The sequence below is a fragment of the Grammomys surdaster genome, unplaced genomic scaffold (genome assembly GCF_004785775.1).
Source record: "Grammomys surdaster isolate TR1022 unplaced genomic scaffold, NIH_TR_1.0 172, whole genome shotgun sequence".
Lineage (NCBI taxonomy): Eukaryota > Metazoa > Chordata > Mammalia > Rodentia > Muridae > Grammomys > Grammomys surdaster.
This window is the reverse complement of record NW_021604620.1, coordinates 3847377-3862053: the sequence shown is the minus strand read 5'-3', so window position 1 is coordinate 3862053 and position 14677 is coordinate 3847377.

Here is a 14677-nt window from a genome sequence, read left to right as displayed (position 1 = left end):
TGTGCATGTGTATGGTGTATGTGCATGTGTATGGTGTATGTGCATGTAATTGGTGTATGTGCATGTGTTTGGTGTATGTGCATGTGTATGGTGTGTGGGTGTGCATGCTGGCACGAATGCGCATGTGGTTTGCATGTGCGTGTGTATCCCTGGGCTAGTACAGTACAAAATGAATGCCGTAGAACCAGAAAGACAGAGATTCCCTTTCCAGCCTCCTCATCCTTCTGCAGCTTCTTGTTTGATTCACACGAAGCTAAAGGACCATCTTTGTTAAAAATAGCAGGTGAGAGTAGGTCCCCACTTCATGAGAGCCTTTCCCTGTCTAGCCTCCACCTCTGACTGAGCAGAAGGCGTCTATCTGCGGCGCTTATCAGCAGACATGAATGGTGATTTTTCTTACCCCGAGTTGAGGAGAATTTGGGCCATTTTTAAACTTTTTCTGCACCTTCCCTCATTGCTTGGATCTGCTATGATGAGCTTGCAAAACAATACAGCCATTATTCATTTCATGTAAGAAACAAAGAGCCCAGTGGGGCAGCCCTCTCCATGGTGAGCAATTGCTCCTTCTGTAAACGAGGAAGCCACCCCTTAGCTTAGGATGATTTTCTAAAAATAGTGTTCTCTGGATCAGGGTGTCCATCTGCATCCACATGCCTGCAAGGGTTCTAGAGACACGTGGAAACCCAGAGATGCGTGCGCACTGGCGGAGTGTGTATGTACAGGCGTGCACCCGCACATACATCTGCCTCAGTAAAGACGTGTTTGTAATTTCTATTGAAATAGAGGATCTGTGCAAACAGATGCCAGGGGATGCACAGATGGGTGAAATTTCACACACCCAGCAACTGTGCTAAGCAACACACACTTTTACTCTCCTATGCCCTCAGAAGACAACATCGAGGGTGGCCTCTCATTCCCCTGGTGAGTTTGGGGGATCTTGGAGAGACAGAGAAACTATTTGGGGGAGGAGAGATGGCAGTACTTCCTTCATTTGTAAAGAGAGCGTTAACTGCTATAACTCAATGACTCAGAGACTCCATCTCCACATCCCTGTCCCACATGGTGGCTCAGATACTACTGCTGTCCCCAAACTCAACATTATAATGCTTCCAGTTCCTGTGTGATCCTATTAGAGAGGCCTACATACTATCGAAATTTGTTTTTTTAGCTCTACCAACAGCTTTATTCAATACACTTGATTTCCATTTTAATGCTACGTCTTAAAAACTGACGCTGAGATCTCAGTGGGTGGAGAACTCCAAGATTCTGGCTCAGTCTGTGCTCAGTCGTCGAGCCTGGGGTCCATCTTCCTTTGCTGTGGGTAGGAGGGTCATCCAAGCCATCCTGGGATCGATTCACTGTGGTGGGTGTCAGCCTCTCTCTGGCTCACTGGGATTTTGGGACATCCCGGGCAGGGTGGGAGATCAGCTCTGTTGACTCTTAAAGAAAGAAGCGTGTAGCCTGGGGAGCCCAGCCTCCCCAGCCCTTGGACTTGGCAGATTTTGAGTCCTGCTGGGTCCCAGAGTGAGAGACAGAGCACTTTAGGGGAGACAGGGAACTCAGGAACAGTCTAAGGTTAAAGAACCATGTCTAAGCACTGCCACATCGTCTTGCCCCTTCCACCCCAATCTGGCCAAGGGTTGTGGGTCCCAAGGAGTGTTAGCACTCACAGCCCCAGAGGCCCTGGCATCAGAGGCCTGTCTGAAACTAGATTCCAGATGAAGCTTCACTGTCTCCAAGCAGCCACAGCCAGCCTCAGGTTCCAAAGTAAACCGGCCAAGAGTGGCCTTTGTGTTCTGGACTACTCCTGGTGGGCGGGCAGGGATCGGCTTTCTCTCTTGTTCTTCAGCTTGCACCTGGCTGCTGGCCCCGCCCTTCCTTCAGCAGCTCAGAGCCCACACCCTGCTATGGCTGGTATAGCCCAGATGCAGGATTACAGGCTGCCAGGATGAGGTGAGCTCCAGAGTGGTCTGAGTGTCCTGCGGGTGTGGGGGCATCCATGGCTGTGGAAGGCAGGAAGAAGACACAGTGGAGCCTCCATCGTTCAACTACTGAGGCTGGGAGGCTATGGTGGGTTTGGTTTCAAGATGGCAGTCCCCACTGCTCAGCAGGACGGGTGGGCATGCCACTGCCTTGCTCCAACACAGCCTTCCCTCTCTTGGCATCTCTCTCAGCACTAGTTCTCCAGCAGCTCTGGAAACTAGGGCAGCTTCTTCTAGCTGCCCCTTTTGACTGGGGCAGTCTCCCCTGTCCTGGCGACACCCTCTCAGGAGTCTGCTCCATCTGAACTACATCCCTCTACCTCAGGTCTTGGGTACACATCTCCCTAAGCCTCACTGCCTTTAGTGGGAGCAAATGGTTCCGCCTCCTCCCTAGTTCATGCTGGCACCTGTTCTGGCCATACGCCCTGTATCTTCACCCCATGTTTCCACCTCCATCCCCAACATCAGAGCCCGGGACAGGCTCCTAACCCCTGCTTGGATCACTGCTGTCTATGATGGTTAATATTGTCAATTTGACAGCATTTAGAATCACCCAGGAGATGAGCCTCTGGAATTTTCTACATTGAGTTAACTGAGGTGGGGAGATCCATCCTGAAAGCTGATGGCATCACCCCAGGGGATAAAGTTCTAGACTAGATAAAAAGGGGAAAGGCAAGCTGAACACCAGAGGGGAATCCCCAAAGCCCCCCTTCCCCCACCCTCATCCCAATCCCGCTCCCACTCCTACCCCTCTCTGCTTCCTGACTGCGGACGCAATGTGACCAGTGACCTCTTGCTTCTGTAATCATGCCTTCCCCTCTGAAATGAGCTGTATCCCGTGAACTGTGAGCCAAAATAACCCCTTCCTTCCTCCCATTTCTTCTCTCCGCATCATCACAGCCGCAAACACATTAACCACTACAACGGTCACGTCCCACACGGGGATGGCCACAGTCCTCTCCTTTCATTCCAGTCTGTGACAGACATTACCAACCACGGCCTGGGTCCAGTGTGACATCCCTTCCTCCTTCACACTTCCAATCCAGCCCTTTCCCCTTCAGGACTTCACAGGTCATTCAGTTTCTGGGGATAAATTTGTCTTGCCCAGTTGGCCTGGTTGTCTCAGCTTAAGGCAGAGCAGGGATTCTACCCTAACCGTCGTGACTTTAAGATGGGGACGCTGTGCAGGAGTCAACACTGTGCACGGATCTTCCTGAGCCTTCCTGAATAGATGTGGCTCATGCCAGCAGCCAAAGACAACTGAAATGAACACTCACTCATCCTAGCAACCTGGAATGCAGCTGCAGGTACTGTTCCCTGTCCTCAGAGTGAGGCCAACGTCAGGTTGTTTCATGGCTCCTGGTTTGCATGGGGCTTGGCTGGCTTTAACAGTGAACTCTCAGGATGTCCACAGAAGGGTGAGCAGAGAGACAGCTCTAGGTTGCAGCTCTATGCAGCCCCTCCCTGCCTACTTCAATCCCAGAGCCTGAAGGCAGGCTCACTCCAGCCTCCTGCCTGAGTCATGCCTGGCATTTTGGTCCTTGTGGAATCAGAGTCTCTGGAACCCAGCATGCAAAGAATATTCTTTGCCATGTAAATTTATGCGCAGCCCTCTGTGGAAGTGGCTCCCAGGCTTCCTAGGAAATCTCTGCCTGCTTCCTCTGTTCGGCACTCTCTTTCTCCTGCTTCTCAGTGCCATGACCTCTGGCTGGGTTACCCACTACCCTGGCAGCCATCTTACCTACCCAGGTTCATCTTTCCTGGTCCTGGCACTCCCCTGCTGTCTTCCCCTAGGTGCTAAAGAAGAGGTCTGTAGAAAGGTACCCATAACCGCAGAGCAGAAACTTACGCCCCAGACATAGAGGCCAGGACACTGTGGCTCACTGATATGTCACCATCCAGACCCTTGTCTTCCACTCAGGTTGATGGTGCAGGCCAAGTGGGATGTCTTCCTGTCCACTGTGACAGCCCCCACCCAAGACTTGTGGCCCATGCATACACCAGGCAACTCAGTTTCTTCCTTCAGGAGAACATACTAATGAATACCTCTGCTCACTGGTTTCGATAATTGATTCAGTTAGCACACATTTGGCACCTAGTGTATGCATGGTCTTACGATGGTTTCAAAGGGAACATTTCTTTCCCAGATCATAGTTCTCAAATCAACTGCTAGTGATCGGATGGGTAAAGAACTCCGTCAGCACAGACTCCAGGCTGACCCGAAAGGATATTCTTCTCTCCAGACTTACTGAGACTGGTAATGAGGAAATGACCCAGTCCAGAGTGCCTCCTGCATATCCATCTCCACCTCCTCTTCCATGGCTCCTCCCACCCCCATTTCCTTTTTAGAGATTTCCTGTTCTTATATGGGATGAGGAAGTGGTTAGGCTGCGGGTTAGAAGCCAGCCCATGCAGGTGAACCTGGGCTCTGGCACTTGCCTGCCACACGTCCTAGGGTGAACTAATTTCTGTTCCTCTATGAGTTAAGTCAGGGGAGAAACTGTTCCTGGAGACCAGGTATGGCGGTGTGCACCTTTAATTCCAGCTCCTGGGAGCAGAGGCAAGCAGATCTCTGTGATTTTGAGACCAGCCTGGTTTTACATACGGAGTACCAGGATGGCCAGGGCTACTTAGTGATTTAGTGAGACCATGTCTCAAAAATATCAAGAGGGGTTGGGGGAGGGAGAGAGGGAAATAAAGGGAGAGAGAGAACACTCCTATTTCAGAGGGTTGTTCGGCAGTGTGTACCTATGTTGCTGTTGCTGTCCCAGGTCTTGGCCACAATACAAATGCAGTGGTCACCAGCTGCTGTTGTCATTGTGGTCTTTGCTGACTCGACCATGTGTCATTTAATCCTGAAGAGCCATAAGAATTACATCATTAGGCCATTTGCCCTGTGAACATGAGCATGCAATTACACAAACCTATATGATGCAAATTAGTCACTTGACGTGATCACTTTTTTTTTCCACACTAAGCAATCACTCCACAACACAACAGTTCCCTAAGCAGAACACCCCTAAACTCAACATAGCCTCAGTGCAGTCTGGAGAGGTGATACACATGGACCATGTAAGGCAGCTGCCTGCTTTTCCTAAGGAGGAGTGCACTCTAAAATTACCATAGAAACACAGCACAGAAAGTACACCAAACAGGGCTGCAGAGCTGGCTCAGCGGTTGAGGGCATGCACTGTTCTTACACAAGACCCAGGTTTGGTTCCCAGCACCCATGTTGGATAGCTCACAAACACCTCTAACTCCAGCTGGAGGAGATTTGATGACATCCTCTTCTGGTCTCCATGGGCTCCTGCATACATGAACGTAACACAGGCTCATACCCATACACATAAATGATAAAGAAGTTAAAAACACACAAGCTAATAACATAGTTGCTTACTGTTGCCAAGTCTCACACACTATTCATAATTGCACATACACTTTATGCTCACAATGTAAGTTCGCTTCCACCGCAGCACACACATGTGCACACATGCACACATACACACACAAGGACAGCTCTTTGCTGCACACATGCACACACACACACACACACACACACACACACACACACGGACAGCCCTGCGCTGAGATGTTAGGACAGATACAGCATCGCTAGGTGGTAGGTAATTTGCAGTTCTCTCAGAATCTCCAGAGATCACAGTCCTCTGTCACTTGCTGTGTACACTGTTACACAGCAAGTAACTGCATTATTGTTCACATAGAGACCCAGCTCAGAGCACCTCCTTCCACACCAGACCACCCAGTCTGTCGCTTTCATTTTAAGTCCCTGGCACACCTGAGTGCCTACATCACCTGGCAGAGAATTCATTTCTACATACGCCCGCCCCCCCCCCCCCAGCATTTAATGCAAGCTCTCGGAGCAGAGCAGAGTGAACTGGATGGTTGAAGGAATAAATACTTGGGTGAATGCTGTCTAGTCGAGAAGCCACACCTTGACTCTGGTCCCTTCTAGGGGTGGATATGGGGCTAAGAGCCTTGCCAGAGTTGTCTCTTGTTCTGTATGAGCCTGACATTGTACGTGTGTGTGTGTGTGTGTGTGTGTGCGTGTGTGAGCCTGTGTGTGTACGGATGTTCCAGTGAGCATGCACATGTTCACTAGTGTCTGTTTTGGAGCATGGCATTTTATCCTTGCTACAATTCCAGAAAGGGAGGAGATTATTATCCTTCCTCTCTAGGTGAGAAATCTGATACTCAGACATTAGAAAGCTCCTAGCCACTGCACTGCACGACCCATCTCTTTCATCTTTGGCCAGAGCTGAGAGAAAGGGACATCAATGGAATTGAGTGTGTGTAAAGAGGGCCAGTGCACCCCTAGGAGGCTGGGTGGATGCACCTAAGGAGATGGCCGGTTTCTGCCTGTGCCCAGCATTGACACTTCTCTGACAGAAGTGACTCTGGCAGTTTTCCTCTTGGTTCTGGCACTGCCCAACAGTCATTCACTCACTGTGTGTGGTTCTAAGGGCTGGGGACAGGGCTACAGTAGACAGACCCTGTGTGTGACCCACGGTGCGAGCTTAGCAGGAGGTAAAGAATGTCAGACCCGTTCGTTAATCATTTCTAATGTTGATTACCGTTAAATGCATATTTAATTTGATAATACACTGGGTTTAAAAAAAACGTGTTAAAATAACTTCTGGTTTCTTTTTACTTTACAAAAAAAATGTAACTACTAGAGACCTCCCAGACCCATGGCTGGCGTCCAGGGATCCTGTCCTGTTCGACTGGACATCGCTACTCAGCAGGCCCCACCTGCTCTGGCATCAGGCCTCTGGAGGTGGGCCCAAGCCACAGAAACCGCTGAAAAAGACTTGTACTGGTACACCAGAAAGTAGCCACCTGGTTTCCGGCAGTGGTTATGGGTGGCCACGGAAGCTAGAGCCACAGGTTGGGATGATGGGGGAGGGAGGGGGAGAGGTCCACAGAGTGTTCACACCGTCCCTCCCGCCCAGGCAATTATCTGTACAACACCAGCTCTCTAGGGTAACTGCTTGGACAAAGGCTCCACGGGGGTGCCAGCTGGTGCCCGGGCCTCTGCATTCAGAGGTCTCTGTTCCCAGATCAAAGGCACATTGACACGTCCTTGCACCCGGGCCTCAGCTAACCTGCTCCCTGCTGGCTCTGCTCCTTTGAGGCTGCAGCAAAGGCTTTAACCCTGTCTAGTCCAACCACAAGGAGGAGCAGGGCAAGTCTGAGCCGCTCCCCCTCACCTCCAGAAATCTCAGGGAAGTCCTGCCCAATCACCCCCATCCCTCCCGAGGAGAACACGCCCACCCCAGCTTCTGGGGATGCCCTAATTTACACACATTTGCATCTCATTTATTCCAACACCCAGCTAATTCTGCCGACAGGGAAGCCCTATCTATCAGTTTAGTTCTACAGAAATGAATCCCCAGGCTGGGATAGAAACGGGCTCTGTCCAGGGCTGGGAGCTGCGGTGGGCTCTGACCTCTCTGGCCCTATCTTGGATTCACTCACCTGCCAAAAACAAACCAGGAGTTCTCCTTCTAAACCTTGTCCTTTTCTCTCCACCCTCCCCACCCCCCAGAAAGCATGGAGCAATGGTTCCTCGACTCCCTTGTACTGGTATGTGTCTAGATGCTAGGTCTGGGGAACACAAGAATCCACAGGCTCCCCCTAAACACAGACACACACACACACACACACACACACACACCCGGCAGTACCCTGTGAACATAGCACCCTACCACCATGCCCAGCCTTCCCTGTCAGCCTTCTCATAGGCCCATGCACACAGGATCTCTAAGACAGGTGTTGGTGTGCTATTCTCCAAGGGCCTGACACTGTCCAGCCCCGGATCTCCAGGGCAGGGAACTGGATGATCTAACACCCTGTGACCAGAAAGGGACAGAGTTATAGGACTGGCTTAGTCACAAAAGGGCCATCTATATCTGAACACACCACACACCACACACACACACACACACACACAGTGCCCTGCATGGGCTCCTGCAGACCCTCAAAGCGCACACTGTGAGAAGACAGCCATCAGCATCCTGACTCTGCCGAATCCAGTATCTTCCAACTCATCTTTCTGATACCTGAGCTGAAAAAGCCTTCACGGGGGAACTGTGTACGGGATGCTATGGCAACCGAGGCATTTATGGGGCACCTACTGTGTACATCGAAGGAGCTATTCATACTCCCAGGGAAACCTGAGAGGCTTTCCCCCCCGGGGTCTCTTACTGCCCAGAGGGAGATGGACTAACCCACGGAGACACCGAATCTGTGTCACAAAGGCATCAGGGACATAATATAACCGTATAACGCACTTAATGCACTTCTCAACCGGTGTACAATTTAAACCCAAGAAACACACTCATCAAGTGTGTACAGTTAGGTGTGTACTGCCACCCAACTAAGACAGTCTCGTCCCCTAAGGTCCATGCTTCTGACCCTTTCAGTCAGCTGCTTTAATGCCTAGCACATAGATTTATGCAGCCTCTTGTCCAACATCACAGATACATGCAGGCTGTTTTAGGCAAGCTGCTTTCATTTGTGGGTGAGTACACGGTAAACTACCTGTGCATTGAGGCTAGAAATGACCCATGTAGGCACAAATAAAGATGAGGACGAGAAGGTGCCTGGTGTCTGCTCTCCCTGGGGATGGTAGGCGGTGGAGGCTCCTTAGGAAGGGCTTTCTTTCTTTCTTTTTCTTTTTTTTTTCTTCTCATCTCCTTGCTTTGGACAGATTCTGAAACGGAAGCTCAGCAATTATACATCTAATCGGCACTCGGGCTCAGTGAGCGAGTGGGGGCTTTCCCTGGGTTTCTAGTGCTGTTGGCAACTAGCTGTCTATTTAACTGGCAGTCTGTGCTGCATCTGACCCAAGTGCACTGTGGGGTGGGCGCTGGGTGCCTACGCCTTCTTCTGCTCAGGTCTCTGGCTGTGTGGGTAGGCCTCTGTCCCTCAACTTCCCTGCACTTCCGTGCTAACTGATGACCCCTGGGTGGGACCCTGGTCAAGGAAGGAATAAACTGGGCTTCCTAGCTTAGTTGAGTAGCTCAAGAGATTGGTCTTAGTCCCTTGCCTGAATCAACGAGGCTGGGCTTTAATGCCAGGCAGAGGGACTGATTGTTGAGGCTGGTTCCTCCCTTGGCAGGGTACCCTTGCCCTGAGATCAGCCCTCCACACCCAGTCTGCCTCACACTCTACAAACTGCTCTGGTGCCTAAGCTGTCAGACTGCCTCTGCCTGCCTTATAATCTCTTTGAAAACCACCCCCAAACCAGGTCCTTTCAAGAATCCATCCCTGCCAGAGAGTTTTCTACCTTCCCCATCCAAGATGAGCCTCCACTGCACACAAAGTGGCATCCAGGACCGAGGTCCTGACGGGCTGAGGCCTGCCTGTGTCCCTGAGTGGCCCTGAGACCCCAGGATAGCCAGTGCTGTCCCTGGCTCCAGGAGTTTAAGAGCAGCCATCGGTAGTCAGTACACGGGGCTCTCCAAGTGGGCGAGAGAAACCCAGGGCCACACAGACTCTGTAAGAACAGCTCCACCCAGGCCGTCAGCAAATACCCCTTGGGGGACTCTACTTTCCACTGACTCCCTGGGAGATTTAATGAGACTGCAGTGGAGAGGAGTGAAAGGACTCAGGCACAGAGCATAAACACCCTACCGAGAGCAACGCCAACTACAGGCCGGGAGAACCAAGCCGAGCCCTCCCTTGTAGCCTCCCCCAGTAGACTCCAGGCCTGTCTCCTCCAGGCAGGCTTCCTGTTGTCCCACATTGACCAACTCTGGAGAGGGGAATCTGGACCTCCATTGTCTTCTGTCTGTCCTGGACAGGTCTTTCTGGCCCAGGGGTGATAGTGGAAGGCTAGAAGGTCCTTGGTGCCCCTGTCTGCCACTCAAGAGTAGAAGACAGACGGAGGAGTGGATTAAAGAATCTATATCAACGTCTCTAAGGTTGTACTTTGATGCTGGTCCCCAAAGTCTGGGGGTCCCAGGCCCCAGGAGTTGACATGGGGTCTCTATAAATAGTGACAGCACATATTGATCATCTTTAAAAGACACGGTATGTTCTAGGCCCACAGGAGAGGAGAGTCGTATCTAAAAATAGCTTCATTCCCAAGAACTGCTGCCAGCGCCAGCCCAAGGAGAGTGGTGTAGGCACACAGAAGGGGCAGTCCACTGAGGGGGCGGGGATAGAACCGAGGCTTGCCTTCTCTCCATTCCCATTCCTTGCCCTCTGCTCCAGCCACTGCGGACATCCTTGAGCTAGTTTCTGCCGCAGGGCCTTTGCACAGACAGCTTCCTCTTCGGTGTGCTCTTCCTACATCTTTCTTGTTATCTAGGTCCCGATCAGCTAACTCCTGATCAGAAGCTCCCTGGTCAGCTAGGCTACACAGACTCACTGTCCCTCACCACGAATCCTGGTTCACCCTTCCACAACACTTGCCACTACCTAAAGTCATCCTCCCCCTGCTTTGTGGTATAAAGTCTCGCTCCCTACGGCTATGTAAACATCACAGCCGCTGGATACTTAGAGCCTTCCACAGCATAAAGTAGATGCTGAATGTTCTCTATGTGCTGACCACCCCACCCTCCAGGCTGGGCTCTACTGCCTCTGAACTCGGTGTGTGATTAACCTGGACTGGCAGAAAGGGTGGCTATCAGACCCAGGCATTCCTACATCTGGGCTCTACTGCCTCTGAACTCGGTGTGTGATTAGCCTGGCCTGGCGGAAAGGGGTAGCTATCAGACCCAGGCGTTCCCACAGCTGTCCTGCTCCCCAAATGTCCAGCCTCTGTCCTTGTCTTCTCTTCTCTCTCTGACCCCCGCCCCCAGCATTTAGCTGTGGAACTTCGGTTCCAGCCTCTCTTGTCCAAATTCTGTCACCATGGACACCTGCTCTAGGCAAGCCCATCCTGCCTCTTGTCTCTAAATACAGCTTTGGGGATTCCCTTTTCTCCCTAGAGAAAGGACCCACTCAGCACACAGAGGCAGGAATCAGTTCCCACCATGACCTTCCTTACAGAGGTCACCTTATGCTGGCCTCCCTGACTGACCCAATGGGCAAACTGTGACGTGTGCACCTCTCAGATGCAGTTTTGAGCCACAGACTTCTGGTCCTTTACTTGAGATGTTTTCCATAAGCCCTTGCCCATGATGCACCACAGGACTGCTTAGTCTACAGTATCTACTCAGGTTCTACCTAAAGCCAAAATGGACCCACCCCTCATGGGCTCCCTCTCCCTCTCCAACTGTCAAAACCTTGAGAGTGCTGTCTACCCATGCTCCCCCAGATCAGCATCTCCTGCTCATCATGGTGGCCTTAGCCCACTCCAAACCAGCTGGCATGCCCAGTGTATTCATTCACCAGAACCCATCCACACAGGGCACCACATCCCGTGGGCTCAGAGAGTGCCGTTTCTCTTGCCGAGGTCACCGGTGCCCTCACTGCGGCTCAATCTAATGGGCACTTCTCTCTAAATTATTCATTCTTGTTCATCTGTCCATGAACAGCGCAGAAGGTACCTTCTAAAAATCTCTCAGCAGAAACGGGGGATTTCCCTTTGCTGGGGGAGGGGCCCTTTCTGCCTTCGGTCGGTGCCACCTACCCTCCTGGCTTCCCTCTTGACCAGGCTGTCCAGTGTCTCTGAGCATCTGGCTCCAGCCTTTAACACCATCAGAACCACCTGTCTTCTGTTTTCAGAGGGACATTGCCTGCTCCACCCCAGAACCAAGAGAATTAGCATGTCCGGGGGCGGAGCTTCAAGCAGATGTTTTTATGTAAAGCTTCCCAAGTGATGTTCCGGTGGCCAGGCAGCTCTGGTTCCAACGAACAGCCTCTGCTGCCCTTCTGGAGCATCTACCTCCAGCCTTGGCTCCTTCAGGAAGCTTCCTTCACGGGCCCTTCCCTCTAAATGCCCAACTGAAGTCAAATTACTCAGCTCGAGCTTGAATACCCAGACCTCACCCACCCACACCCCTCACTGTATACACAGGGTAAAGGGTGGGTAGCTCTGGGTGCCTGGAAATACGTGGGTGGCACAGTGGCAGGTTTCTCAGTGGAGGACACCACAGGGTGTCACCAGTGGCCTGCTTGGTGCACCCCCTCAGCTGAAGGGTTTTCTAAGTCTGCACAGGCCCCAGCTACAGCAGAGTCCGGCTACTTGCGAGACATGTGCCATGACCCAGCCGCTCTCCCTTCCTGACCTTAAGATTCATCATCTGCAGACCGGTTGTGACTGAGGTCCGCACGCTTGGGCTGTTGTGGGACACTCTGGGAGATGAACCCTACGAAACGCCTGGTGTGGTCTGGTCTACAGAAAGCACTCAGTGCCTGCTAGCTATTTTTAGAACCATTACTGAGGATAAATTCCCAATTCATGAGAAGAGCTTGCAAACGCGCCCCCCCCTTCACCCTGTGACTGTGGCCTCGGCTTCTCCTCACAACATGGGACCCAACAAATACTCGACTAACTTGTTTTACCCCTCTGTATTTTGAATTGATTGATTGATGACTCGACTTCACTATCCTCACCAGAAAAACTTCTCTTCATGCTTCAAAACCCAGGCGGAAGGTTATCTAGGGTAGAACAACACTCTTGACTCTCTTAAATCAAAATCATGACCTCTTTTGTATTTCTGGGGAGACATCTCTGTCAGTGCACTCTTCCAAAAAGCTTTCTCAAGGACAGGAAAAAGTCTCCTGTGAAAGAGGCTGTGGTTTTTCACTGTGGCAGGTTGCCCCTAGGAGTCTCTTCTTTGTGGATTGCCTGGGCACCGGCCTCCTCCACTCCCCCACCCCCAGCTGTCTCTGGTGCTTCCCACTGTTCCCCCATGCTTGTTCTTCATGCCAAGTGAGTCAACCCTGGAATTCTTCCAGGGGAGCTCTGATGGCCACCACACACAGGGACTAGGCATCTCTAGAGGATGACAGCTGTCCGTGCCACATCAGGCTTTGAAAATGGGTTCTTAGCACCTGAGGGCCACTCTTCTTTCTATTTAGACCCTCTTTGGTCAGTTCTATGCCAATTTGGCTCCCTCCAATAAATAGATTCCAAGGGTTTTTTTACCCTGAGGGTCCTCCCCAGTCCAATGATTCTGTATGACCTTGGATAAGTTCTTGACCCCTGTGGGCCTCAGTACATGAGGTGGTAGTGAAAGTTTCAGAACCTTGAACAGAATATTCTAGCAAAGACCTAGTGTCCCATGCTCCAGCTGTCTCTTGCTTCTGCAGCAGCAGCCTGTCTCACCTTCAGTTCACTCTTCCATGTATTGTCATCATTTATGTTCACCCAGCCAATTCTAAGTGGGAAGGGACAGGTAGGAAGTGGAGGGGTGGTCCAGGGCCGGGCTGCACGGGGGGTGGAGGGTGGGGGCTGGCTTAGTTCTCAACCACAGTGAATCTACAGAAGGTCTGGGGTTCATGGAGGTCCTGTTCTGTGCATTTCTGGATGGTGCTTGGGGGTCACTGCTGGAAGGGGCAGCTCAGGTCCCCAAGGGCACACTGATCCCATGGTCCCACTAGACTGAAGTCGCCAAGGAGACAAGAATGAGTTCTATGGCTGATCCTTGTAAGGTGCCCTCCAACAGGTGTTCGGAAGGCCTGTCTACAGCCAGCCCTCATCCTGATCATGTCCTCGCATCCTGAGCACCGCGGCTATCAGTCCCCACCACATCACTGTCCCCACTAGTACCCAGACAAGGCTAGGCACCTCCACTTCCTCTCAGGGCACCTCCAAAGACAATCAACGCAGAGGTCCGGGACCTCCTCCCTCTCCCCGTCCAGGTTCGCGAGTCTGTCCCGTTCAAAGCAAGGAGAGCAAAGAATTCTCCCGAATTTCCATGTCCAGAGATCTCTCCCCTCGAAGAGCGCATAGAGACAAGAGGAGATGCGACCGCTTCAAGGCGACAACAGGGCACCAAGATCTCGGCGTGGTGGGAGCGCTCAAAGACATGGCACACTCGTAGATCTGACCCCCAATAGAGCGCACAGATTCCTTCCTAGGGTGCAGAGATCTCTAACCGAGGGCACAGCCCGGGTGCCGGGTTCCTCCACCTCCGGGGCCCAGGGAAAACGAGTGCTCGGCCTGCTCCTTAGTCCGGGTCAGTGCCCGCTCAGCCCTTTCACCCCCCAGCTCTCGAGAGCCACATTCTCCGCGCGCCTTGTCGCTGCTCTGACCTTGGGGTCTCCGGCCTCGGGAATCCGAGTCCCAATCCCAGCCCCTTGGCGAGCCTGCGCCAGCGATGGTCCGGGAGCCGGGGCCGAAGCTCCCCATCCCCCGGTCCTCGACAGCGCACGGGGAACCCGGAAGGAGAGAGGACGGGAGGAGACCCGCGGCGATCAGAGACGACCGGGGGAACCCTGGCCCGGGCCACCTGCGCCTCTCCCGCCCCTCCCCCCTCGGGGACAGCGGCTGCGGGGGCTGGGGACCCGGCCGGGCGGCCCCAGGCCATCGGGGAGGAAAGTTGGGCGGCGGCGGCGGACAGAGGGGCGCGGGGGGCTGCGGGACACGGGGGGTGCTCGCTCACCTGCTGGTCCCCGGCCCGCGTCCCGGGGTGGGCGGCTGCAGCGCGGCGCGGGCTCGGCTCGGCGTAGGGCTTGGGGCAGCGGGCGCAGGCTCAGCGGCCCCGGGGGCGCGATCCCCGCATCCCACGGGCGCCGCCGCCGTCTCGGCTCCGCCGCTCGGCTCGGGCTCCCGGGCT